Genomic DNA, 26494 nt, shown 5'->3' with positions numbered 1-26494 from the left:
ATACTAGGCTGTCTGCCCTAGGGAATTCATAAGCCTAGGCAGAGTGTATTTGGCATCCGTCTCCCCAGTAGAGTAGCCTACTGTGCCTCTGTAAAGTAGGTCACAGAAGGCACCCTTTAAGGCTAGTTTGCTGTGCCTCTGTCAAGCAGGGACACAGTGGAGATCCCAGGGGTGAATTTGCAAGTTCCCATCCATGCGGCTGGATTTTGCTGGAAGAGGGTTGGCGAGGGGCTATGTCTAACTCTAATTGGGATTCAATTCCAGAGTGAGGGAGCCTCTGGGTAATGAATCTGTCCCTGCAGCATGGCCCATTTAGTTTTGTGCTGAGGTTTAAGTCCCTGGAGTGTGTAGCTCTAAGGGTCTTGGATGTTATGAGGTGGAGCATGTCCATTACTTCTGGGTTTGACATGGCTGTGTACGTCAGGCATAGATTACCTCTGAGTAGGCATTAAGCAACTGAGTAGAGCTGGAGATCCTTTAGTTGAGCTGCATAGGACATCTGTGTGTAGCCCATGATCCTCTTGGGGAGGTACTGTTGTGGTCACTGTAGTTGCTGCAGGTGTTGGGTAAGGTACACCCCAAAAGGGGCATTGTAGTCAAACATGGGCCTGATGAGTGACTAGTAGAGGGCCACAATGACCTCCCATGATCTACATGCAACCCCCATGTGATAAGGAGGGCTATATAAAGGTCTTTGCAATGACTCTGTCAATGTGATTAGCAAAGGAGAGGTTACGATCTATGTTGGTCCCCAAATCTGTAAATACATCTTCTGTACTTAATGGATTACCACTTATGTGGTAATTTGTGTGCACCTTGTTTTCCCCAAAGGGGATGACTATGCATGTCTTAGCATTTAGCACGAGGCCATGGCTCTGGCAACAAGCATCCATCTCTGTGAGACCCTTATGGAGGAAGCATGTGTCAGCTGCAGTGTCGCTTATGGCCCCCGGTTAGCAGTCATCTGTGACGTTTGTTAGACATAATCCCCCCGTGTTAGTCTGAACCTCAGAGAAGTACATACCGAACAGGACAGGTCCCACAACTGAGCCCAGTGAGACACCAGTTGTAACTGGTCTGGAATTGGACATGGCACCTGCAATTCTGACCATGTGGGTTCCATCCCTGAGGCAGATAGCAACACATCTAGTGATATAGGGGTTGATATTTAAGCTGGTAAGCATATGTATGATGCCTGAGTGGGGTATTGTGTTGCAGGCTTCTGCAAGGTACAGGTAGACTGTGTGAACTACCTTGCCCTCATCCATGGCTTCAGTAACCATTTCAAAGATATGAACTATGTGTAAGAGGCAAGATCTGCCCTTAACAAAGCCGAATTGTGTATGATCCACTGTCTGGAGGCTCACAATGTTTTTGATTATGACTTCCATGATAATACGCTCCATAGCTGTTTCTACCACACTAGTCAGGCTTATGGGGTGATAGTTCCTGTGGTCCGTTGTGGCACCACCTTTGTGGAGTGGGAGCACTGTATGTGTATGCCATTCTCAGGGTACATATCCTGTAGTAAGGCTAAGTTGGAACAGTGACTTAATGTGAGTGTTCAGTTCTACTCAGAGCTCGTGTAGGACACAGCCTGGGACACCGTCCAGTCCCATACATATGCTGTGTTATTTGCTGTGGAGAGGGCACCTTTCACCTGTGCATCTGTGATGTCAGGGAGGTTACATTCATTTGGGATGGGCATCTGTACCCTTGGGGGGTAAGGGGGGGACGTTTGTGCAGACTCTGTCTGCCAGGGTGTAGGCTATGTCCGTAGGTTTGGCATATTTTGTGCTGTTATGCAACAATTCAGAGCATATCTGGGTGTTTCCACACATATTCCTGACATAACTAAAGAAGGCCTTGTGATTATCTGTAGTGTCTGGTCAATTTCACTGTCAAAACTTGCAAGTGATGATTATATGAGGGATTGAAGTGTCTTGCCAATACTGTTCAGAGATGTCCTCCCTCTGTGGGATAATGCTCTGTTATGTAGTAGCTTCCTCCTTCTGTTGTACAGCTTATATATGGCTGGGGTCAACCAGACAGGTCTCCTGTTTTGGAGGAGTCATGGTTTTATTTGGGATAGCATGATCAATGCATACCTGCAGGTGCTCATAGAATGCGTTTGTAAAGGATTCTGCAGATTGGGCTGTATTATCCTCCAGCACGGGCCTTTGAAGTATTCCACCCCAGTCTTCACAAGTGCAAAGTCTGCTTTTGAGAAATTCTTTACAGTGATTTCCTTGGCTGGGGTGGGGACGGGATATGGATGTCCAGGGAAAGTTGTTTATGGTCTGATCTTAACAATGAGGGTTCTACCTCTGGTGTGGAACATAGAGTCCCCATGTTGGTGATGATCAGGTCCAATATGTATTCCCCCTTGTGGCTGTGGTGACTGGTTGTGCCATAGCACATGGATTCACAAATTGTAGTGGCTGTAGGGTGATGTTGTTGAGGCCTGAGTAGTATCCCCAGTCAATATTCGTGTACCTGAAGTCAACCACTATAATGGTGTGTGTGAAGACCTTCATATCCTACACTGTTCCCAGGAAAGCCGAGTGCAGTTCCTGGGTATGGGGGGGGTGGTCTGAACTACACACCAAACCAAAAGGCAGTTTTGCACAATGGTAGTTGTATATGTATGGCCTGTCATGCTTAGTGCAGTGGTACCAACCCAGAGGTGTGTGTATCTGTGATGTATATGGATACACCCCCTAGTTGTGTTGTGTGTTACAAGTCCTGTGGTCATGAAGCATGGTATAGAACATAACCTGGCAGTGCCAGTGTGCATATGTGACCCTGAACTAGGCATCTGTTAATGCACAGATATTGTTATCCCCCATACTGAGGGATAGTAAAAGATGTACATTCCTCTTTGGAAAGACTGATGATGTCAGCACCCTATAAATACAGCAGGAGAAGGAAATCATCCAGTAATGTGAATAGCGTGCTGTGCTAATGCGTCTCTCTCAAGTATCATAACATAGTTAGGTAGGGGTTTGAATCCTGCAAACGCTGTGTGTGGGGGGGTGTGTATGTATGCAATTCTCTGTGAAAGGAATGGCCTTTTTGAAGACTGGGATAACACACTAAAAGATGTACATTCCTCTTTGGAAAGACTGATGATGTCAGCACCCTATAAATACAGCAGGAGAAGGGAAATCATCCAGTAATGCGAATAGCACACTGTGCTAATGCGTCTCTCTCAAGTATCATAACATAGTTAGGTAGGGGTTTGAATCCTACAAATGCCATGTGTGTGTTTGTCACACAGTTTGTCAATGTGTTGTGTGTTTTGCTTTTATTATTGTATGACATATTATTATAACAGTAATTTCAATGCACACATCAGGTATGTGTGTGCCACATACAGATATGTACCTGTGACCTTTAATAGTTCCTATGTGTGAAGCCTGCCTCATATGAATACAGTTGTTACCTTTGCCAGCATGTGCCGCAGCTTCCCAGACCTTAGGCCATACATGTATGTTGGTGACAATGCAGGCTACTGCAGTGATCTGTGTCCTAGGCCAACTATGTGACACACACCCATGAAAGCTTTGATAGATTAATGTGGGTGAGGGTTCATGTCTGGAGTATATGTCAGACATGTTAAAACACAGCAAAGTCTGTGAGTGATGGACATCCAGTGTAGGTGTATGGCAACTGTTGCCGATATGCATACAGACACCTTCTTGCTTAGGTGATACACCGAGGGACTGCAGAATACCTTTGGAAATGTGAATATCACAGGATAGACAAGATAACACTTGTCCACATGTACACACCATTACCCGTTCTACATGATGGGTGCTACCACCTACATGGTACTGTTGGAATACTATGTTAAGTACATGCCGATGACAATGCTACAGTTGCATTACAGCAATACAGCATGGCTTGGACAACAGGTATCTGTCTGTATGATACCCTTGTGGTGGTTAGGTGTGTCATGTGTAGAATGCATTGTAGGCCACTGTATGCATTTGCAGTCGTGGATGGACATATCCGTAGTGTGTTGGCATGTACATGAGACTGCTATATGCCAAAGAGTATTGTTCCCAGGGATGTGTGGGGCTCAGTAAGAATGGCTACTGGTATAGTGTAGTACTGCAGGGATATCACTGACACCGGGTTCCTACATCTGTGTATCAGTTGAGGAGACACCATGTAATGACCACTGAATGTCAGGCTATGTAGGCTGTGTATACTACCAGAATGCAGACCATTGACATTTGGAAACTGTATCACCCACAGCATACTGTCAAACCATGTCATGTTCCATGCTAACCATGTTCACAAATGTACACCTGCAACTCTGTGCTGCAAACATCACACATGTACTGTCCACACCCCAACACATGCAGGCACAGGTACACACAACAGCCATGTGGCACATGTGCAGACAGTACACTTTGGGAATTAACACTGGTGTATACAAAACTACAATGACAATCATAGTGTTAATGCATCATGCATGCTCGGATATACCCACAATGATATCATTACACTGTACTGTTAACAACATGATAATATTACTACAGTGCTATGTAGTCACCCTGTGCATCAGCACCATGCTATCCTGTTCCTGCATCAATGTTACAGATGGCAGGAGGTGGCACAGTTTCATCATATGCACAGGGTGTGTACTTGGTTTGCCAGAGTCTGCCATTGACACATCCAATCGACATGTATGTGTGTGTGTGTTAGTGAGGGACAACAGTACAACATGGGGCAATGTTGATGCGATGTGTGTGTGTATGTGTTAGCCCTAGGTGTTAGCATTATGTGTGTGTGTATGCATGCACACAGTTCCACCACGTGGCTGCCATATACGGGTGTTTGTGGACAGCCACAGACTGTACCTGCCAGGTCATACAGATCACTGTCTCTGGCCACGGACACGGTACCTGTGCCTGGCAGGGGTGCTACGGACAGTATCAGGTACTAAGCCAGACTGGGTACTGTCATCAGAGGCAGTGGGTTGTTGACTGGACACATGTCCCTGCTGGGACTGTCCAGAGCCACATGCACGTGGTCTTCTAGGATGGTCTAATGACAGCACAGACCCAGCATTGCTGGGGCTGGTACTGGCACTATGGGAGCGGCTGCGGGTTTGTTGTCATCCGCGACGACTGCCAGCTGATGATGTTGCTGGCATACGTCCACGTCGATGCCTCAACCATCCTGCACTGTCCTGGCTCCTGGACATGTAGTTGTGGAAGAGATCTAATGTGTCCCCCCAACGTCTATCAATGACCTCGCTGATATTACGGATGGCAGCCGCAACGTCACGCATAGTGTCATTCATAGCGGTGCGATGTGCTCTAAGCTCCCTCAGACCCTGTCTGGTGTACCGTTCCATATGTGCCTGTGCCTGCATTACAGCCCGGAACATAGCTGAGGTTGAAAGACCTCTGTGGGCACGTCTGACAGGGGCAGTACGACCACGGATGCTCCCACGAGAACCCCTGGACATCTGCCTGTGTGGTACCATGTCAGGAATCTGGCCATGGCTGCTGTGAGGGGATGCATGTGCCAATGATACCACACTACCCTGGTCAATGCCCACTGTATGCTGTCCCTCAGCTAAGGACATTGGTGACAATGGATGTATCGGCAGGATGACTGTGCGCATTGATGGGGTTGACTGCTGTGTAGTGTCGATTGGCTGACCAACGACAGACCCTGTCACACCTCCCTGTGCCATTACACATGTATCATCATTATCACTATCCCCAGCAGTGGCTTCAGGTTCCCTGCTGCACTCCACCAGAGCAACATCAGAACCTGTGAGAGGAAGATAGGAAACACAGTTTACAAATGTGTACACAATGTTAGCACACAGGCACACAGGCACACAGGCACACAAGCACACAGGCACACAGGCCCACAGGCACACAGGCACACAGCCACACTCCTCAGTACAGCAGATAAAAACACAGACACACCTGCAATCCAACACATACACAATACTGTTTGAGGGTGGGTGACAGTATCACAAGGAAAAACATCACTGCACATGTGTCAGCATGCAGATTATGTGTTGCACAGGAACATGCAGTGCAAGTGTAGACAGCCCTTGTTAATAACAGTATACGTGTACTTGATGCTTGTGTGTAGTTGTTCAGTGATTGTCTCCACCCTGGGACACAATGTGTACAAGGACAGAACAATGTTGTGCAAGTGTTACAAGCTGTGGGTGCATATATTTGCACACACACACACACAACACATGATGGTGCTACGCAATAACTGCTATGTGTACTTTTGTGGTCAGTGGAACTGGATGTGGTGTAGTAACGTGAGCCATGATCAACATGCTTCTTGTGGTCAGTCAACAATAATAATGTGTGCCAGACAGGCAGCTAGCATGCTGTACCTGAAGTGCAGTAACATGACTACATCCACAATTACACAGCCACTTGTTACATGGGTGTGTAAGGTGGCCAATAGTGAGCATTGCCTAACATGAATGTATTATTTGTTCAAGACTGTTGCACAAAGACATGATAGGCCTCTACCCCTCAGGTATATTATGTGTGCTGCATAGATGATAAGTGGGATACTGAAGGGTGGGCATACAGCAGGTGTCATAATTGGACATGTGTAGCAGGCTAAGGTGTAGTGTCTATGCCAAACATGTGTGTGTTGTGTACATGTGTATCAGGTATGCCTATCCAATGTCCAGTACTGTGTTGCCACACATGTGTGTCATGCTCTGTGTATTGCATGTGAGTGAGGCAGCTACTGAGAATAATGGGATATGCATAGTCTCACAGCAAACATGCACAGCATGCATTATGCGTAGGTGTGTTACATGTGCACACACTACACCTCCATATGACATGCACATGTCATTAGCAATAGTATTGTTATTACACACTCACCAGCATGGATTGGCTGCCTTGCTGTCACTCCAGAGGGACCTGCAAAAATATGAGAGTGATTGCCAGTGGCCACAACTGTGCCATTGATACTGTGAGTATGATAAAGTACAGTAGTACAACAGTTGGCTTTCACAGGTATACAGATTATACTCAGAATATCAATCTTGCAGAAGAATCGGCAGGTTAACAGCTACACACACAGTACACATCTCACACACGCATAAACTACCAGTACAGAGAACAGTCAACTACAGATATGGCATGTTACCTGCACACTCCATTTCAACATGCTGGGTGGCTCCGGCCTCCATGATGACACATGTTTGTGGATGTTGTTGTTGTTGGCCTGGAGCCACAACACTTAGGAGGTGCTCCTCCACACTGGTGAGGGGGGGTGGATAGGTACCCCACCACCTGTGGCAAGCTGTTGTCTGTGGATATCAGATGCACGCTGCCGGACATGTCTAATTAAATCACTGCAGTGATGGCGTACCTGCTCATATGTCCGGTTATGCATGCCTATGTCATTTACCCGATGGACAAGATCTTGCCACAGTGCAGCCCTCTCATGCTGGTTCTGGCTGGTCCTGGAAAACAGCACAGAGAAATTCTGCACCAGGCTCTGGTGGATCTCCTGATCCTCTGCTGCTGTATAAGGTGGGTTACGCTGATGCACCATCACCCTGGAAGGAAAAGAAAATATGTGAGCAAGTCATGTGGCACACTTAATATTCTAATGTACTGATATCACTTAACTGCCATATATAGCATCTGTCTGTCTATCAGGGATACACATGTTCAATACCACATATCAGTGCTCAGCCCACAACTGTCTGACAGTGCCTGCCACACTCCATACAACAAACTAGTATACACCAGCACTTGGCACACTGTTTGGGATACAATGCACAACCTCACACTGGGGGTATGTATCAAGCTAATGGATGAAGAATATTGTCATCCCATGCAATGAATGCAATGCACATTTACAGTTTCAATGGTAATCCACCCTAGTCTTTGATGCCATACCCCTACCTGACATATGTGCACAGTTGTTAATATAGCCAGCATACTGCTGTCACAGAGTATACATGCTGCCAGGTACACACACATACCCTGTAACACACATGTGATTGCGGCCATGGTACAGGCATCATTACACACACATTACACATACATACAACACACAAATGTATGATGACACAGATGAGCATTAACTGTGTACCTTATAGTACTGTGTGCCCCTACTTACAGATACCTATGCATGAGGTATGTAATCTGTGCAGACTACAGGAAACACACCAGACAGTGTTACCAGGGAATGTGAACATACACCATACTGTAGTGTTTAGGCCTACAACTTCAGGTAGTACAACAGTTCATATGTGAGCTGGATTCAACAGCAGTACCACTTACTGAGCATACATGTATTGCTTCTGCCTACAATGGGACACCGCAGTCATACACAGGGAACTACGGCACAACATATGCCAATCTACTATGTTTGCATCCCGATAACTGACACATCTTTCTCTGGCCTCACACCTAGGACACAAACTACCATGACAGACACAAACTCACGCTAAGCTATCACACCTTTACAGACCTTGCACACAGTCAGTGTCACACTCATTCAACCTCACATAGCTGGTATTGCACTGAGTACATGTGTGTGTGCATTGTGTCATAGGTAGGTACTATGCTATTGGCCCTGGGCCTAGGGCAGCCTAGCCATATGCTACCCTGCCCTTTGGGACACATGTAATGTGATTTTACTTGCTCCTGTGAAATGGTTACACAGAGGTGACTCACAGGGCATATTACCTATCTCCATAACATTCATCAGGGGTATGTATGACATCTACTAATAAGGAGCCTTGTTTGTTAATGCTGGGTGGTTTAGTCCAGGGTATGGCATATTTGTGTATAGGAACCTGTACCTCCAGCATGTGCTGTTTAGTGCAGTGACAAGGATTAGGGCCCTAGGTCATGTAGGCTGGATGGATTGTGAGGTGTTGCCATGGTGGTTGGCCGACTGGTATGGGTGTGACATAACTCTGTATGTCCAGCAGTGGTAACCTCTGTGTAGGAAGTATGCAAGGCACTCTAGCTGTGGTTTTGTGAGTCAGTCTGCATAGGGAATGTGTTTGAGGGCATTATCAGTCTTTGTTAGGTATGTCTGTGGCCTTTCCACTTGCTGTAGTTCTCATGGGAGGTACATACTGCATAGGACATTGTGAGGTGTAGAGGGGTACACTGACTTACATTTCCCTAGCTGACACACCTTTTGTGATGACACGTACCATGTACAGGGATTACAAGACTAGTGTGCCACTGTGGATATCAAAGGGGAGGCTATTGTACACCTGTGTCCCATGTTCCCTTCTGACACCTCCAGTGGTAGGCAGGCAACCACCTATGTGGTAGTTAGTGGGTAACATGTTTTGGAATGGGGTATGGTACTGCAGTATCAACACTGGTGTTCAGTCCATGCCTTGGTCACCAGGCACCTGTTGCAATACATCTGCCCCCATGTCCCCCTCTCTCACTCATACATATACATATATATATATATATATATCTATATATATATATATATATATATATATATATATATATATATATATATATATATATATATATATATATATATATATGTAAATATATATACATATCTACATATATATATATATATATATATATATATATATATATATATATATATATATATATATATATATATACACACCGCTATATATAACCATATATATATATATATATATATATATATATATATATATATATATATATACACATATCTATAGACATTCATATCTATCTGTATATATGTATGTATCTACATATATATCTATATATGTATGTATCTATTATATCTATATGTATATACATATTCTATCTATCTATCTATATATCTCTATCTATACATACCTCTCTATCTATGTACATATATATATATATATATATATATGTAGATATATATATATATATATATATATATATATAAATATGTATATATATATATATATATATATATATATATATATATATATATATATATATATATATATATATATATATATATATATATATATATGTATATATACACACACACACTTCTAAACATCCATTGCTGTACATATACATGCACATCTAGGCACATAGACTGGCCACCTTTCATGGTGGGAATATCACTTCTGAAACAGTTGTGAGACATACCATTCTGTAATGATATTGCACAGTGTTGTGCAGAATGCATTATGCTGTCCTCAGGCCGTATAGCTGTAGCAGGCCTCACTGGCTCAGTCCCACAGACGTTCACCACCACATGACATATACCTGCACTGCATGCTGTTTTCAATGCCACACACTACAACCTACATTGATATGTGCACATAGCAACCTTCAACTACATATGTATGTCCAGCCTTCACTAACAGTTGCAGTATGTCCCTTGCCCTATGCACATCTGCATATACATATAGATACAGACTGCTAACACATATGGAGGGTTCACAGTATGTAGATTACCTTTCAGACACATCATTCAGATGCCAGCAAATACATATCTGTTACATACATTACCTTTGTATTTCTCACCTCTGTCAGTTGTACCTGTTGATGTGTTGTATTTCTGTATTTTGTGGATTGGTGTCTCTGACAGCTTTTTTCTTTTGGCTTGCTTGCTTGCTTTTTTTTTTTTTTTTGGTCTCTGTCTCTGTCTCTCTCTCTCTCTCTCTCTCTCTCTCCCTCCAGTTGCTGCAATGATATTATTGCATGTGTGGACTGGCAGTACAGGCTGCTTTTGTAGGTATCTGCACATGTGCATGTGATGGCCTCTGCACCAATTGGTGGCCAGCATTTAGTAATTGCATGCAGCCTGCTGTGTGGTAATTGCAGTTCTCACTGTGATTTCAGGACACTGCTATAAAATGATAGGTTAGGTAGGCGTAGGCCTTTCAGTTTTGCAAGGTGGGGACCATGCTGGTTTGCTGTGGACACTGTTGTGTCAGTCAGAAGGTTGGTATATCTCTCATATCTGAGGCTGTGTTGTAGCCACTGAAATGCATGTTGTACTGAAACCTGGCTGTTGCTTCTTCCAGTTCACTCTTCTCAGTGTGTATGTTAACTCACACCTGCTAATGCTAACACTGTTTACATGGGAGTATGTACTTTCCTGTGGGATTTGTGGATTAACTGGCATACAACAGTAGTTCTTGCAATGTGTTGCTATGGCTTTTCTATTTTCCCTTTACATTCACTCCTTGAATGCCTGATATTTGTCTTTACTGGAATGTGTTGCTATGGCTTTCCTATTTTCCATTTACATTCACTCCTTGTAATGCATGATATATTTCTTTCAGCACTAAGTTCTTATATGTCTGCTGTGGCTTGGTGGTACTTCATGCAGTCTGGTGAGCCCAAGGTCTGGGGTTTGACACTTACAAAGGTATTTTATTTTGCTGCTGAGCAGTACTAGGGCCTTGTCATACAGAGTGAATAAGGCACTTTTAAACAGTTGTAAGTGGGAAGCAGGAAGTCAGTGGGGACACCAGCTAGGGATGTGCAGGCTGGGTGTAGGGAAGGTCCATAGCTGCACATTTCTTTAACTGCAATAGCTGTACATATGTTTGACATTTGGTGTGACATTTGAAACCTTCCACCCCTGAGAGAGGGGTGAGGACAACTACGGATATTGTACTAACAATTATGATTATCAGGCACATGCAGTGCTTGTGAACTGCTATACTGTCATTAGTATGTTAGATGGCTACATCCTTTGATATTTCTGTGTTGTACTCCTACATAAGGGCATGCTTGTGGAAGTAATTCTACAGCTATTCGCAGAGTGTGTAACAGCAGACAGGCTGATATGCCTGTGTGTTTCTGACACTTCCAGGCCTGAGATACTTTCAGGTATATATTTGACCAGCCTCAGGGAAAGGTACATATCAGTGGGATACACCCGTGATATATTTCAGATATTCTGCAGTTGTGACTGTGGGGTATTTTGAGCATATGTATTACTACACCATTTCTGACATGCAAGTAGTGTCTACTGTAACTTATTGACAGTTACCATTACGTGGGATTCCCCACCTTTCTGCCTACTGTTAGTACATTTCACAGGGAGTCAGTGGGGCACAGGTAACATTTGTTTGCAAATCAGGGACATCCCTGTAAATCAGTCACAGTTGGGAGGTCTGGCCTCTTACCTATTCAAATATGGCAGTGTTTATCCTGCTCTGATACTGTGTGGGGTTTGTAAGGTGCTACTGTAACATTATTACCTACTAGCATGGCTGTTTCTCTTATCACACTCATGTAATGCAATTCCACAAGAATTGCCAGTAAAGATACACAGAACAAGCTTTGTGTAATGGCCTTCCTATTTTCCCTTTACATTCACTCATTGTATTTCATGATATATTTCTTTCAGCACCAAGTTCTTGTATATCTGCTGTGGCTCAGTGGTAATTCATGCAGTCTAGTGTTTCCAAGGTCCGGGGTTTGAGACTGACAGGGGTATTTTATTTTGCTGATGAGCAGACTACAGGCCTTGTCATACAGAGTGACTAAGGCACTTTTAAGCAGTTGTAAGTGGGTTTGCGCGAGTTTGCGCGATGCTTAGCTACGCTTATCTACGCTTAGCTAAGTGCACACAAGCGCACACCCGCTGACTACTGCTTAAAAGTGCTTACTCCTGCTAACACCTGCGCTAATTTCTTTTAAAGAAAAGAAAATGGGGAAATAGGACAGTGGTGAAAAAGGGGGCACAAAGAGGGTAGGACAGTAGGAAAACAAGCTCGGGATGTGCAGGAAGGATGTAGGGAAGGCCCATAGCTGCCCAATTCTTTACCAGCAACAGCTGTGCATATGTTAGAAATTTAGAGTGAGATTTGACACCTTCCACCCCTGAGAGAGGGGTGAGGACAACTAAATATGTTGTACAGCCAATTGTAATTATCAGTTTACATGTCCAGCAGACATGTATGCGAAATGGGCAGCTATGTATGGGGCATAATTTTTTTGTGGGAACAGAGTGCCCTTTTTTTTTTTTTCAGGTGAGAGTGGAATGTGAGGTACAGGAAGTAGGTATATTTGGGGAGGTAGGTTGGGGAGGTTAACAGACAAGACAAACAAGATGCATACAGGGGCGGAGTATGACACATGTGGGGGTAAACACAATTGACAGGGATGGATGTTTGGATATCGCAAGCCCATGAGCCCACAGATGGCAACAGTGAAACTGAGATCCCCACCCATGGGCAGTTACCACTACGCCTTCACAGCCCAGGCCGGGGCTGTGCTGGGGGCTGGATAGGATGGGCAGGCACACCCGTGAGTTGCGCCACTCTCGCCTCAAGCTGGCATAGGGGATCAGTCACGGAACGCCTGATCTCACTACGCACCACAGACCGGACCCTATGGAGGGTGAGTGGAGGCTCTCCTCCGGCCATGCTTGCAGAGGGGGGACGAGCCCCATCCCCTGCAGTGCTTCCACCCGAAGGTGGCACAGGGCCACTGGAGGAGGAGGTTCCGGCCTGGGCACTGGTGCCAGGTGCACTCGCCAGATGAGGTGGGAGAGGTGGGTCCGCTGGAACCCGCCTTCCCTGTTGTCCTATGTTTAGCAGTATTATATGGCATTTTGGGTTAGTAACAAACAACACCATTCAAAATTAGTTGTAACAGCATGCATCAGTATTCCCATTAACCAAACACACATGAATTCCGAACATTGAGCAGCAAGCATAACACATGCATATTTAGAACAACAGTGGACATTCCAACAGCATGCAGGGTTCATTGGTGGCAACAGGCCATCAGGTTTGGATATGTGAACAGGGCACATGCATCAACGTACATGCAGATATGTATAAACCAACAGGACAAATGTCCATGGGAATTAATTGTGAATACACATACCCAGTTTGGTGTGGAATGGCATCATTTGTGAGAATAGGGTAGGGTGGAGAAATATTACATTAACAACTTAAACTACCTATACATATACTGTACATTCCTAGTAGATGCAGATATATATCCCTACATGTATTAGTACAGTTTCCTGTATGTAACCTTAGGAATGTTGGTGATGGGGATGTTACTGCTACATTAATATACATTCCATTTTTATTCATATATGTTCATATCTGGCTGTATTCAGGTAAAGCATCCTGCTACATTTGATTTATATGGGTCTAGACAACTGTGGATGTTCAGCATTTCATACAACCATACTATCTCCATAATGCAAGGGTACAGCAACATATCCAAATTGTGGGACGGACACAGTCCAGGTTCTGTACTTTATTAAAGACATTTCACTCTTTGGTTGTGGCTGTCTCATTCATTTCATTATGTAGTGAATGCAGTATACCTTTATTCCAGACTTATTACAGCTTTCTTGGTAGCTTCAAACTGTCTTTCTCACACTCTCTCACTTATTTTATATTTACATTTCAGGATGGTACTTAATTCTAGGCTTTATTAACATTTATTACTGGGTTACAACAATCCTTTCCAGCTGACTCACTTATTTCATATGGCAGAATTTACAAGGATGTATTCGACACTTGTCTATCCTTTGTTGATTGATTACAACACTCATTTTCAGGCTGAAGCAGTTATCTGATATTACAATACAGGTGGAAACTCTATTTGAGACTTGTTTAATCTTTATTACTGGATTGCAATACTCTTTTCCAGGCTGCATCACTTATCTAATCTTACAATACTAGCAGAATCTTTCTTCTAGGCTTATTTGACCTTTATTACTGGGTTACAACACTGAACTCTTTTACAGGCTGTCTCACTTCTATTCTATAACAATACCAGCAGAATAATTACTAACCTGCCTGGTGGCGCAACCTTGCCAGCCTATCAGCATAGGCTTGCCGATTCATGGAACGAACACCTGCAGCTGTAATATAAATGAAGGAATATTGGAACATACCTATCCATACTATAGGCTAGGATAGCATTTCTTACATACTTAATTACATGGATACTTACTCAGTAGTGGGGCATTGGGCATTTGATGGGCCTCCTGGATCCATCGGTTCAGTTGGTCCTCCTTTCGTCGCTTCAGGTCCGCATGGTGGTGACGGACCTGTTCACCAGTCCTCGGAATGCCTGTGGCACTGGTGAGATCATGTGCCAACTGGTTCTATGCCTCTGCCTTGTACACTCCCCATTGAACCTGGCCCTGCATGAGTTGGCCTTCATGATGGTGGACTAGGAGCCAAACCATATATTTTGACTCCTCAATGCCCCACCTTTGTGCTCTAAAGCGATTTCCCTCTCCTGCACCTGCCATCCTGACTGCAAATGGGTACCACAATCAGTTATGGTGTGTATTCCTGCCTATGGGGCTTATATATGCCAGTTTTCCCGCACTTATCTGTGATTGGCCATTTTGCATATTTCTCTGCTTACAGCAAACCTGCTTTGTCATGGTTATATTTTCATTCATTCCTATATGTATGATAATACTGCATTTCTAAGTACAACTGTCATGGCTTAGTGGTTCAGTACTTTGACTATGGTGCACAGTATCCCAGGTTCGATCCTTGTCATTGCTTTTTTATTTTACTACTGTCTAGACAGGCTAGGAGGTGTGTTTGTGTAAAGGTGACTTTGCTACAGCTTGCCCAACATTGCCCGACGTTAAGCTGGTTGGCACGTTGCGCAGCCCCGCGCAAACGGCTTATGCTGGGTAACGCGTTATTTAGCTATAAGCACTCATATTAAGCTGGGTAAAGCACTGCCCAGCTACGGCACTCATATTAAGCTTGTTAAAGTGCTGCTCAGCTACGGGCACTCATATTAAGCTTGTTATAGTGCTGCCCAGCTACGGGCACTCATATTAAGCTTGTTAAAGCACTGCTCAGCTACGGGCACTCATATTAAGCTTGTTAAAGCGCTGCTCAGCTATGGGCAATTATGATCCTTTTTTTATATATTACATCAGTTTTGTTCACAAATACATGGGCCATTTCATTACATTTTACTTAAATTATAGTTATATATGTCAGGGGATTGTTTCATACTTATTTAAATAAAATGGAGAATGATATTGTGGGTGCTCGAACCATGGCTACCTCCTCTTTGGCTGACGTCTCTACCACTACGCTATTGCTACTTGGCTTAATTTGCATATGTAGATCTTATATACTTTTCAATGTCTGCTAACTGTGGCTGAGCGAAGGGCATACCCACGCAAACGAGTGCAAATGTGGGCAAACATTTTGGAAATTATAAAAAAAAAAAGGAAACTGCTATTTTTACATTTTACATATTTTCAGTAGGGTTTAGTCTGTGGGGATGGGTGGTGTTGTGTTCCCTGACATTTCAGCGGACTCGCTCGTGGGTGTTTACTTTCAGGACTCTGACTCTTCTGGGGGCATGTCCCTTTGCTGTACTCGGCAATCGGACACGCCCCCTACTTTCCTACATGGACAGTGTTAGACTAGGGTATGATTCAGCATGCCCTCATGAATATGCATGGCATGCTGACGTCATACCATTCAACTGCAGCCTCCGAGTAAGACATATTAAGTCTTACACGGAGGTTTTGTGAATCCGGCCCTATGTCTGCTACACAGCTGACACTAAACTTATCCTAGTTTAAGATGATGAGTGGGGCATCTGTACATCTCACTATACAGTCAACTATTATGAAAACCTTTGGGATACATACCCATTGCCTTAAGCATTTCTATGATGAGACAGTGGTGATGACATTTCTTATGTGTATTGTCTGCTTGTAGCCTGATTGTGTTTAGGATGTGTGCTGTTTAGGTTGATTTGTAGGTTAGTACCTCTATACTTGATGGTTTGTGTTGGGTGCATGTCATGAGTATTAGTCAAGGTGTGTGAGCAGACAACCTGTTTAGTTTTACTCTTCTAGAAACAAGAGAGCACTGATTCCAGATTCCTACTATAGGTGTTTCTCTTGAAAATTGTACTTCAGTGATATAGAAGATACAGGCTATCAAAAACTCATGTAAACTATGTTAGCAGGGGAAACAGAAGGGGAATGACAGGAGTTAATGTGAGGTTTGAACCTGATATCTGCAAAGAGAATGCAAAAAGGAGGGGTATATGTAATCTGACTGCTATTTTTAGGTGACTAATCTGTGGGGTGTACATTATGAGGTGCTTCATAACATAGATCAATACCTCTGTTATTGATAGGTAAGTGGGTAAATTGCTGCTTGTTATGCAACAGAGGTTATGACAGCTAGATCTGCTCTGCTGCATAGCAGCAGCCGACTGTGTTTGAAACCAAGTGTATCAACATTTCTGCATGTTTGAGGGCAAATTGTTACAATCTCTGCACACAGTCCAGAGCAGGTAATGCAAAGACACACTGTTAAAGCCCAAACTGAGTCCAGACACACTAACCTTCAAATAGATACTCCTGCTATACACTCCTGCCACAAGTGTACAAATGGGGTTTCTCCAAACACAGATGTCATCTTCTTAGTCTTATTCTTATTCTTTTGGATAGTACCATTAGGGCTCATCACTGCAAATCATCTGCTTTCATTTCTACCCATCCTCTGCATCTTGGTCTGTCACACCAACCACCTACATGTCCTCGGTCACCACATCCATAAACCTTATCTTAGGCCTTCCTATTTTCCTTTTACCTGGCAGCTCCATCCTTAGCATCCTTTTCCCAATATACACAGCATCACTCCTCAGCACATGTCCAAACCAACACAATCCTACCACTTGTATTTTTCTCCAAACCATGCAACCTGAGCTGACATTCTAATATATGGTTAATGCTCCTGTCCATCCTCAGCACACATAATGCAAATTGTAACATCTGGGACTCTGCCAACACCTGTTATGACTCCTGTCTTTTTGTCAGTAGCACCATCTGCAACCCATATGACATAGATGGTCTCACTATCATCTTGTAGACCTTTCCTTTCAGTCTTATTGGTATCTGTCTGTCAAAAATCACTCCTGACACTCTTCTCCACCCTTTCTACCCTGCATGCTCTCTCTTCTTCGCCTGTCTTCCACACTCACCATTACTCTGAACTGTTGATCCAAAGTATTTCACATCATATGTCTTTGCTAACTGTACTCCCTGCATCCTAACCATTCTTCTCTCTCCCCTCTCATTCACACACACATATTCTGTCTTAGTCCTACTGACCTCATTCCTGTCCTCTGTAGAGCATATCTCCACCTGTCCATGGTCTCATAAACCTGTTCCCTACTCTCAATACAGATTACAATATCATCCACAAAAATAATAGTTCATAAGGACTCCTATGTGATCTAATATGTCATCCTTTCCATTACCATTGCAAATAGATGCCATGATGTTTGTGTATACAATAACAGGAATGTCACTGTTGTCTGTCTTATATAGGATTAGGTGATATCTACCCATCTGTCAGGCCAGTATGTGACCATGGCCTGTTGTGATGTATACCTATTCAATAACCTGATATCACTGATGACATCAGCAGTGTCTATTGAAGAGAAGAGGACAGTGTCCCTTAGGCTGCTGTGAAATACTGTGTGTAACATCCACCCAGAGCTCACACACAGCTGAATGCAGTGAGAATAGAACCATTACTTATCTAGGTTTACATACTACAGATCAGAGAACTTAATGCATGTGCCACAGCACAAATTTAATTTAAGCAGGACTGCGGGTGATCTTATGGTGGAAGAAAACTACAAAAATTGAGGGTAATGCTACTCAATGCTAGAAGTCTAAATCTCAAAATGCACTCACTCAAGGCACTCCTAAAAATGGAGAACATCAATATCTGTGCAGTGACTGAGACCTGGTTCAAGGCTCTAGAGAGCACCCCTCCATTACCAGGCTATAACTCATACCACACGTTTCGTCTATCTAACCTGGACCAGAACACCAAAGGCGGAGGTGTGTTCATATTCATTAAGGATATCCACACCTCCAGGCTAGTTGCGCAGCATAATGCATCCAAAGTTATCCAAGTGCAACTAACTCTGGGCAAAACTGCAATCCAAATTGTAGCTTGCTACAGATCCCCCACCATGCCCCAGGATTCCCACTCATCTTGTCTTGATATACCGGAAAATATTAGGGTTCAACCAAACATCCTAATAATGGGCGATCTCAACTACCCCACCATTAACTGGGAAAACTACTCATGTACCAACTCCTTCACTCAACGTTTTCTGGAATTCATAAATTCCAGTGCCCTGGAACAACATATCCACACCCCCACCAGGGGCAACAATATCCTAGACCTAGTCATTACCAACATGAGTGACTGGTGTTCCACACCTGAAGTCAACTCCTCATTTGTCAGATCCAACCATAAGCTAATCACCCTAGATATCCGCATCCCACCTCCAACCCACCATTAAGAAAACCACGTTTCGCCAAAGCCAACTTCATGCTTCTTAAGACAGAAATGGCGAACTTCATGACACCCATGCAGATGGACAATACAGTTACAACTGCTGAATCCTACACAAATGCACTCTATAAGCACTTACACTAGTGCATGAATCGTGCTATCCCAAACAGAACCAAGATGCTATCCTCCAAAAAAAGGAAGCCAATCTAGTGGTCCCCTGCCATAAACAAACTCTACAACAGAAGGAAGAAACTGTTGCAAAAGAGAGTAAAATCCCATGAGTGGAGGAGCTCCCTGGTCAGTCTCAGTAAGAAGCTGAGATCCCTTATAAGATCCTCCAAAGCTAGCTACGAAAACAAAATTGCCACTGATTCTAAGGGCAACCAAAAAGCATTCTATAGCTATGTCAAGAATCTCAATGGCAACACCCAGATCTGCTCTGAGTTACAGCACAACGGCACGAAAATTACAGAACCAACTGATATTGCCAACATCCTGGCAGTTAGGTTCAGTGTTAACTTTACCCCCTCTCACCCCCTAAAGGGCCCATATTTATACAGGAAGAATGCAGAGTCCCTGTAATCACATCTATGCAGGTAAACACTGCACTATCTAAAACCAAAAACACAGTATCCATGGGACTGAACAACATCCCAGGCTGGGTTTTACATGAACTTCAGAACAAACTGGCTCCCCACCTAAGCACCATGTTTAATCATAGTCTCACATCAGGCTTTGTGCCCACTGAATGGCACACAGCAACAGTTATCTCACTCCACAAAGAGGGAACCACCACTGATCCTGGGAACTATCACCCTGTTAGCCTGACAAGCCTGGTCTGCAAAGCCATGGAACTTATAATCATGGAGCTCATAAACTAAGACATTGGTAACCTCCAAACTCTGGACCCCACCCAGTTCGGGTTTGTGAAAGGCAGATCATGCCTTCTGAACCTGATCGACTTCTCTGAAGCAGTAGCCAAAGCTGTAGACAAGGATAAGGTGGTTCACACAGCCTATCTTGACCTCGCCAATGCTTTCGACACTATCCCCCATTGTGGAATTATAATTAAACTCACTAAACTAGGTATAAATCCCAACATCACAAGATGGGTTGCCAACTGGCTCACTGACAGTACCCACACTGTAAAACTTGCAGACTCCAAATCTGACTTTATACCAGTGACAAGTGGTTCTGGGACCTCTCCTGTTTGGTATCTACTTCTCTGAGGTATAGGCTAACACAGAAGGCCTCTGGCTAATGAAGTTTGCAGATGACTGCAAACTAGGAGCCATAGTCGAGTCCCCAAATGATGTGGACATCTTACAGAAGGGCCTCACTTGAGAGATGCCTGGTGTCAGAGGCATGGCCTCAAGCTCAATGTCAAAAAGTGCACTGTCATCCCCTTTGGTAAAAAGTCTGTACCCATGAACTACCACATAAACGGCAGTCTACTTAATGCCGAATGTGTGATAAGAGATCTTGGGACCCAGGTGGACAGTAGTCGCTCCTTTGATAATCACATCGCCACAGTAGTCAGGAAATCCTTCTATGTGGCACACCTCATCACAAAAGGGTTCTCATCCCGGAAAAGCGAGGTCATTGTTCCCCTCTACTCGGCACTCATTAGACCCATTATAGAGTACAATGCCCCTTTTGGAATGTACCTCACAAGACATCTGAAGCAGCTGCAAAGGCCACAGAAGTACCTCATAAAGAGGATTACTGGCCTCAAACAGATGTCCTACACTGACCGTCTCAAAAAACTCCAACTTTACTCTGTGGTTTATCACCTACGTCTGGGAGATCTCTGCCTAACATATAAAGCTATGTTAAACCCAGAGCTGTTGGACATGCTACATCTAAAGAAATCCCAATCCCTCCGAGCTATATGCTCTAGGGACCTAAACCTTCTCACCACAATAAACAGGACATGCTGGAGGGATAGATTCCTGTCCCAGAGACTTCCTATACTCTGGAACAAGCTACCCATCTATGTCAAGCAAAGTTCCTCATTAGCACTCTTCAAGAAAAATCTTGATGAGTGAATGGGAAATAGGAAATACACCCAGGGGATCATTTCTGTGGCTCTGCTCGACAGGGGCACAGGAAATTAACTTTCTTGGGTGGCATAAACCAGAGAACCTTGTTGGCTAGGGTTATTTAGGCCCTTGGGACGATAGCCTAGTACCTACCTATGAACCTATGACATCAGCAGGCCACATGGAGGACAAGAGTTTGAAGACCTGCCTCAAATGGATGTTTGTGCAAGCACCAAAACAATGGAAAACCATCCCATTTCTGAAAGCGGATTGGGATACACACTTCCACTTTTGTTTATACATACACAGTTGGCTGTAGTGAGATTAGGACCCTACCTATCTAAGTTTACAGTCTACAAATTACAGTACTTAACGCACACCCCCACAGCAGAAGTCTGATTTATGTAGGACTGCAGTTGAACTTATACTAGATGACATAACCAAGCCATGTGTTGAACAACAGCTTGGGAGGCCTGCATTCATATTCCTTCGTAGTGTCATCTGAGGCTAGTAGCCTAGCTGTGTAAGAACAATACCCTTATTGAGCATATTTGTCTGTTTGCATTTGGATGAGCAAGCCTGTAAGCACCATCGATTTTCCCAGCCCATGAGGGAGCACACAACATTATATATTACAAGTTGTACAGTGATTGATATATGTGTGGAAAAATCAAGGTGAACCAGGGTTGTTGTGATTGTTGGTGTTGCTGGTGGGGAAACAAATGGATGACTTGTCAATATATATATACATATACTTATATTGTGCCTTAAAGTTTGCAACGTTTCCACATGTAGTCTTAGGGGAGACATGGAGTTTGAGAATGCTAGGGCATCATATCTTTCAATTGCACAGATTTTCGCAGAATGTCCACATGTTTGACTCATATTCCTGGTCTATTTCTCACAAAATTGTGGTTTTCCAGAAAATTAATGGCAAATCATTGAGAAATGAAGTCATAAAATAATGGCAGATATCTGAATTTCAGATGCCATATCCTTCAGAAAATTCATGCTTAAGCAACATCTGTTATTCTATCAACTTTCTAAATTTGTAAGAGCAATATTTAAAAAGTGTCCCTATTTTTGGGCCTTTGTCCCCCCATTATTTGTGGCTTTGTCCTGATTTCTTGCTCTAATTGCTTTAGAGGTATGTAGGGCACTATGGACACACACACACACACACACACACACATACACATACACACACACACACACACACACGCCCATATATGTCTATATATATATATATATATATATATATATATATATATCCAAAAGGAGGAAAAGGTGCTAAAAAATGAATAAACACAGAAAAAAGAACCCGGATAGCCGTTTAACCCGAACAAACCATTTTAATAAAAGACACAGCAACACATTAATGCTGAAATACAAATAAGCAGTAAGTTTTCATCCGTAACTTCATCAGAATAAAACCAAACCATCACAGTCAGTCTTATATAATCTTTGCTTGCTCTCATTAATTAACTACAGCATACTAAATGACAATCAGTTTAAAATGCCATAAATTAAATCTACATACTTTCATAAAACTGTAATCACATAATACTCGTGTTTAGGAAAACATCCTTGTATGCATATGAAATTATACAAAATAGTAAAAATGTAACAAATACATGAAAAACATGCTAAAAATATACCCTAAAACCTCCAAATCCAAAATACTATTGAAGTCTAAAGTAATTTAAATGACATCTACTGATAAAAAACACTACGTACAAACACTACCAAAGCCAAAAACAGAATAAGTGTGTATAAAAACGTATCAATTCACATGAACATAATGAAAAAAGTGTATATACATATGTAGGGAAAGATGTCATCCACCATTGACATTTAGTAAACTTAGAACATTGCGCATTTAAAACTAAAACATAAAACTAATAAATACTTTGTGATAATATAAAAACATTTAAAACAAGTCTGGAAAGGTATGCAAATGGATAATAACTGCTATAATTTACAACTTTGCAGCCCGTAACTTCAAAATCGGTGCCAAGGACACCATGTTATTTAACTCGGGCCACTTATTGGCCTCTAAAATCAACTGCCAATATACCTCTCGGTATTCTAATTGGGTCTCCCATGGTCCCCCTCTGGCATCTCTTTGTACTTCCTCCAATATAAAAAACTTAAAAGTTGCATCCCCACATTTTTCTGTGTGCTTAAATAGGGCATTTTTGTTATTACAGTTTTTTAATATCATATAGATGTTCATATATTCTCCTTCTTATACACCTTTCCATTTTCCCCACATAAAAACCCTCACATTTTTCAAAACCCCCTAGGTAAACCACCCCTTTTGCTTCACAATTGGAGTACACTTAGAGGTGATGTATTTATTTCGACTGGCAACATATATCTCAGATTTGTTAAGAATGTCGGGACATTGTGGGCAAGATCCACATTTAAAAGTTCCAACCTTTTTGTTTCCCTTAGTGTAAATAATATTTTCTAAAATGTTCTTTATTCATTTGCCTTTCCTAAAAACAAACCTTAAAGGTATGTCAAATTGGAGATTCAAATCCGATAAACTGCTGAACCTGTCCCATTCTTCTTTCAATGATTCCGTAATAACATTAGCATCTCCACTGTAATCTAGGACAAAAACATTCTCATAATCACTTTTCATGGGGCTAGTCTCTTTACTTACTACATTCATGTCTTCTATTCCAAGAATGGGGGCAAATCTGTCCCTCCTATGTAAGGTCACTTCCTTAAACACATCATCAATCAGCTGTACGGGGTAGCCTCTTTCTAAAAACATACCTTTTAGAAGACCACCCTCTTTTAAAAATTCTTCATCTTCAGAGGTCATCCTGCTACCCCTAACATATTGACCTTTGACAATAGTCTTCTTCTGGGCAAAGGGATGTGCACTTAAAAAGTGCAAAAATGAGTTACAATATGTATCTTTTCTATATACTTCTGATTTGAACTTTTTGTTCACATTATCCTTACTAATCCTTACATGCAAATAATCAATGTATTCATATCCACAATTATGGGTGAATTTTAAAAAATTAGTACTTGTAGATATATATTTCATAAATTCATTTAACTTGTCTTCCCCTCCTGTCCAAAAGATACATATATCATCCAAAATCGACAGTATAATACCCAACAGTCCTTATATATAGAGTGAAATATATATATATATATATATATATATATATATATATATATATATATATATATATATATATACTCCAATTGTGAATCAAAATGGGTGGTTTACCTAGGGGTTTGTGAAAAATGTGAGGGTTTTTATGTGGGGAAAATGGAGAGGTGTATAAGAAGGAGAATATATGAACATCTATATGATATTAAAAAACTGTAATAACAAAAATGCCCTATTTAAGCACACAGAAAAATGTGGGGATGCAACTTTTAAGTTTTTTATATTGGAGGAAGTACAAAGAGATGCCAGAGGGGGAACATGGGAGACCCAGTTAGAATACCGAGAGGTATATTGGCAGTTGATTTTAGAGGCCAATAAGTGGCCCGGGTTAAACGACATGGTGTCCTTGGCACCAATTTTGAAGTTAGGGGCTGAAAAGTTGTAAATTATAGTAGTTATTATCCATTTGCTCAACTTTCCAGACTTGTTTTAAATGCTTTTATATTATCGCAAAGTATTTATTAGCTTTATCTTTTGGTTTTATATGCAATGTTCCAAGTTTACTAAATGTCAATGGTGGATGACACCTTTCCCTACATATGTATATGGGATCCATACAGATCCCCGAAGGCACTTTTCCCCGAAGCAGAAATCACCGAACATACATAACCGAAAGTGCTCTTCACCGAAGCAGCACTTTATGTTATGTATGCTGGTTGTGCCGGTCGCACTACGGTGCGGTTAAGGGAGAATTTCCTTTTCCCCACTGTAGTGTGACTTCGGAGTGAGAATATAAAAGTAGGGAGGGTGGGGGGGCACAGGAGGGCTTGCCCCCCTGCATAAAAGAAGATTTATTGTTTTTTGCTTTTTTTTTTCAAACGGACATTGGCGAAAGTGCTTTTTTGGTGAAACGCTTTCGTTAAAGTGCGTTCGGTTGTTGTGGATTCGGACTATTGAATTTTCATTCAATAGTCCTAGATCCATGTATATACACTTTTTTCATTATGTTCATGTGAATTGATAGGTTTTTATACACACTTATTCTTTTTTTGGCTTTGGTAGTGTTTGTACGTAGTGTTTTTTATCAGTAGATGTCATTTAAACTACTTTAGACTTCAATAGTATTTTGGATTTGGAGGTTTTATGGTATATTATTAGCATGTTTTTCATGTATTTGTTACATTTTTACTATTTTGAATATTTTCATATGCATACAAGGATGTTTTCCTAAACACAAGCATTATGTGATTACATATATACATACACACATATATCTATCTATCTATCTATCTATCTATCTATCTATCTATCTATCTATCTATCTATCTAACTATCTATCTCTATATCTATATCTATTCCAAGTCAGACTTTCCCGGTAAATAAATGTTAAAATAAAAAAAAATATATATATATATATATATATATATATATATATATATATATATATATATATATATATATATATATATATATATATATATATATATATATATATATATATATATATATATATATATATATATATATATATATATATGTAAAACTACAATCCACTCTGCTACAGGCCCCATGAGGAGCTCAGTGTCTCTCCAACCTAACACCACTCTTAAGTATTCAGCTGCGGTACCACCTTTATCATTCTTATAAGAAAAGCGCAGTCCGGGTCTGAACTGTCTGTAAACAGCTAAAGTTAACTTTGAACCTAACACCACTCTTAAGTATTCAACTGCGGTACCACCTTTATCATTCTTATAAGAAAAGCGCAGGCCGGGTCTGAACTGTCTGCAAACAGCTAAAGTTAACTTTGAACCTAACACCACTCTTAAGTATTCAACTGCGGTACCACCTTTATCATTCTTATAAGAAAAGCGCAGTCCGGGTCTGAACTGTCTGCAAACAGCTAAAGTTAACTTTGAACCTAACACCACTCTTAAGTATTCAGCTGCGGTACCACCTTTATCATTCTTATAAGAAAAGCGCAGTCCGGGTCTGAACTGTCTGCAAACAGCTAAAGTT

The sequence above is a fragment of the Protopterus annectens genome, chromosome 10.part0 (genome assembly GCF_019279795.1).
Source record: "Protopterus annectens isolate FY-2018-M chromosome 10.part0, PAN1.0, whole genome shotgun sequence".
Lineage (NCBI taxonomy): Eukaryota > Metazoa > Chordata > Ceratodontiformes > Protopteridae > Protopterus > Protopterus annectens.
The sequence above is the reverse complement of the archived record's forward strand: the minus strand, read 5'-3'. Positions refer to the sequence as shown.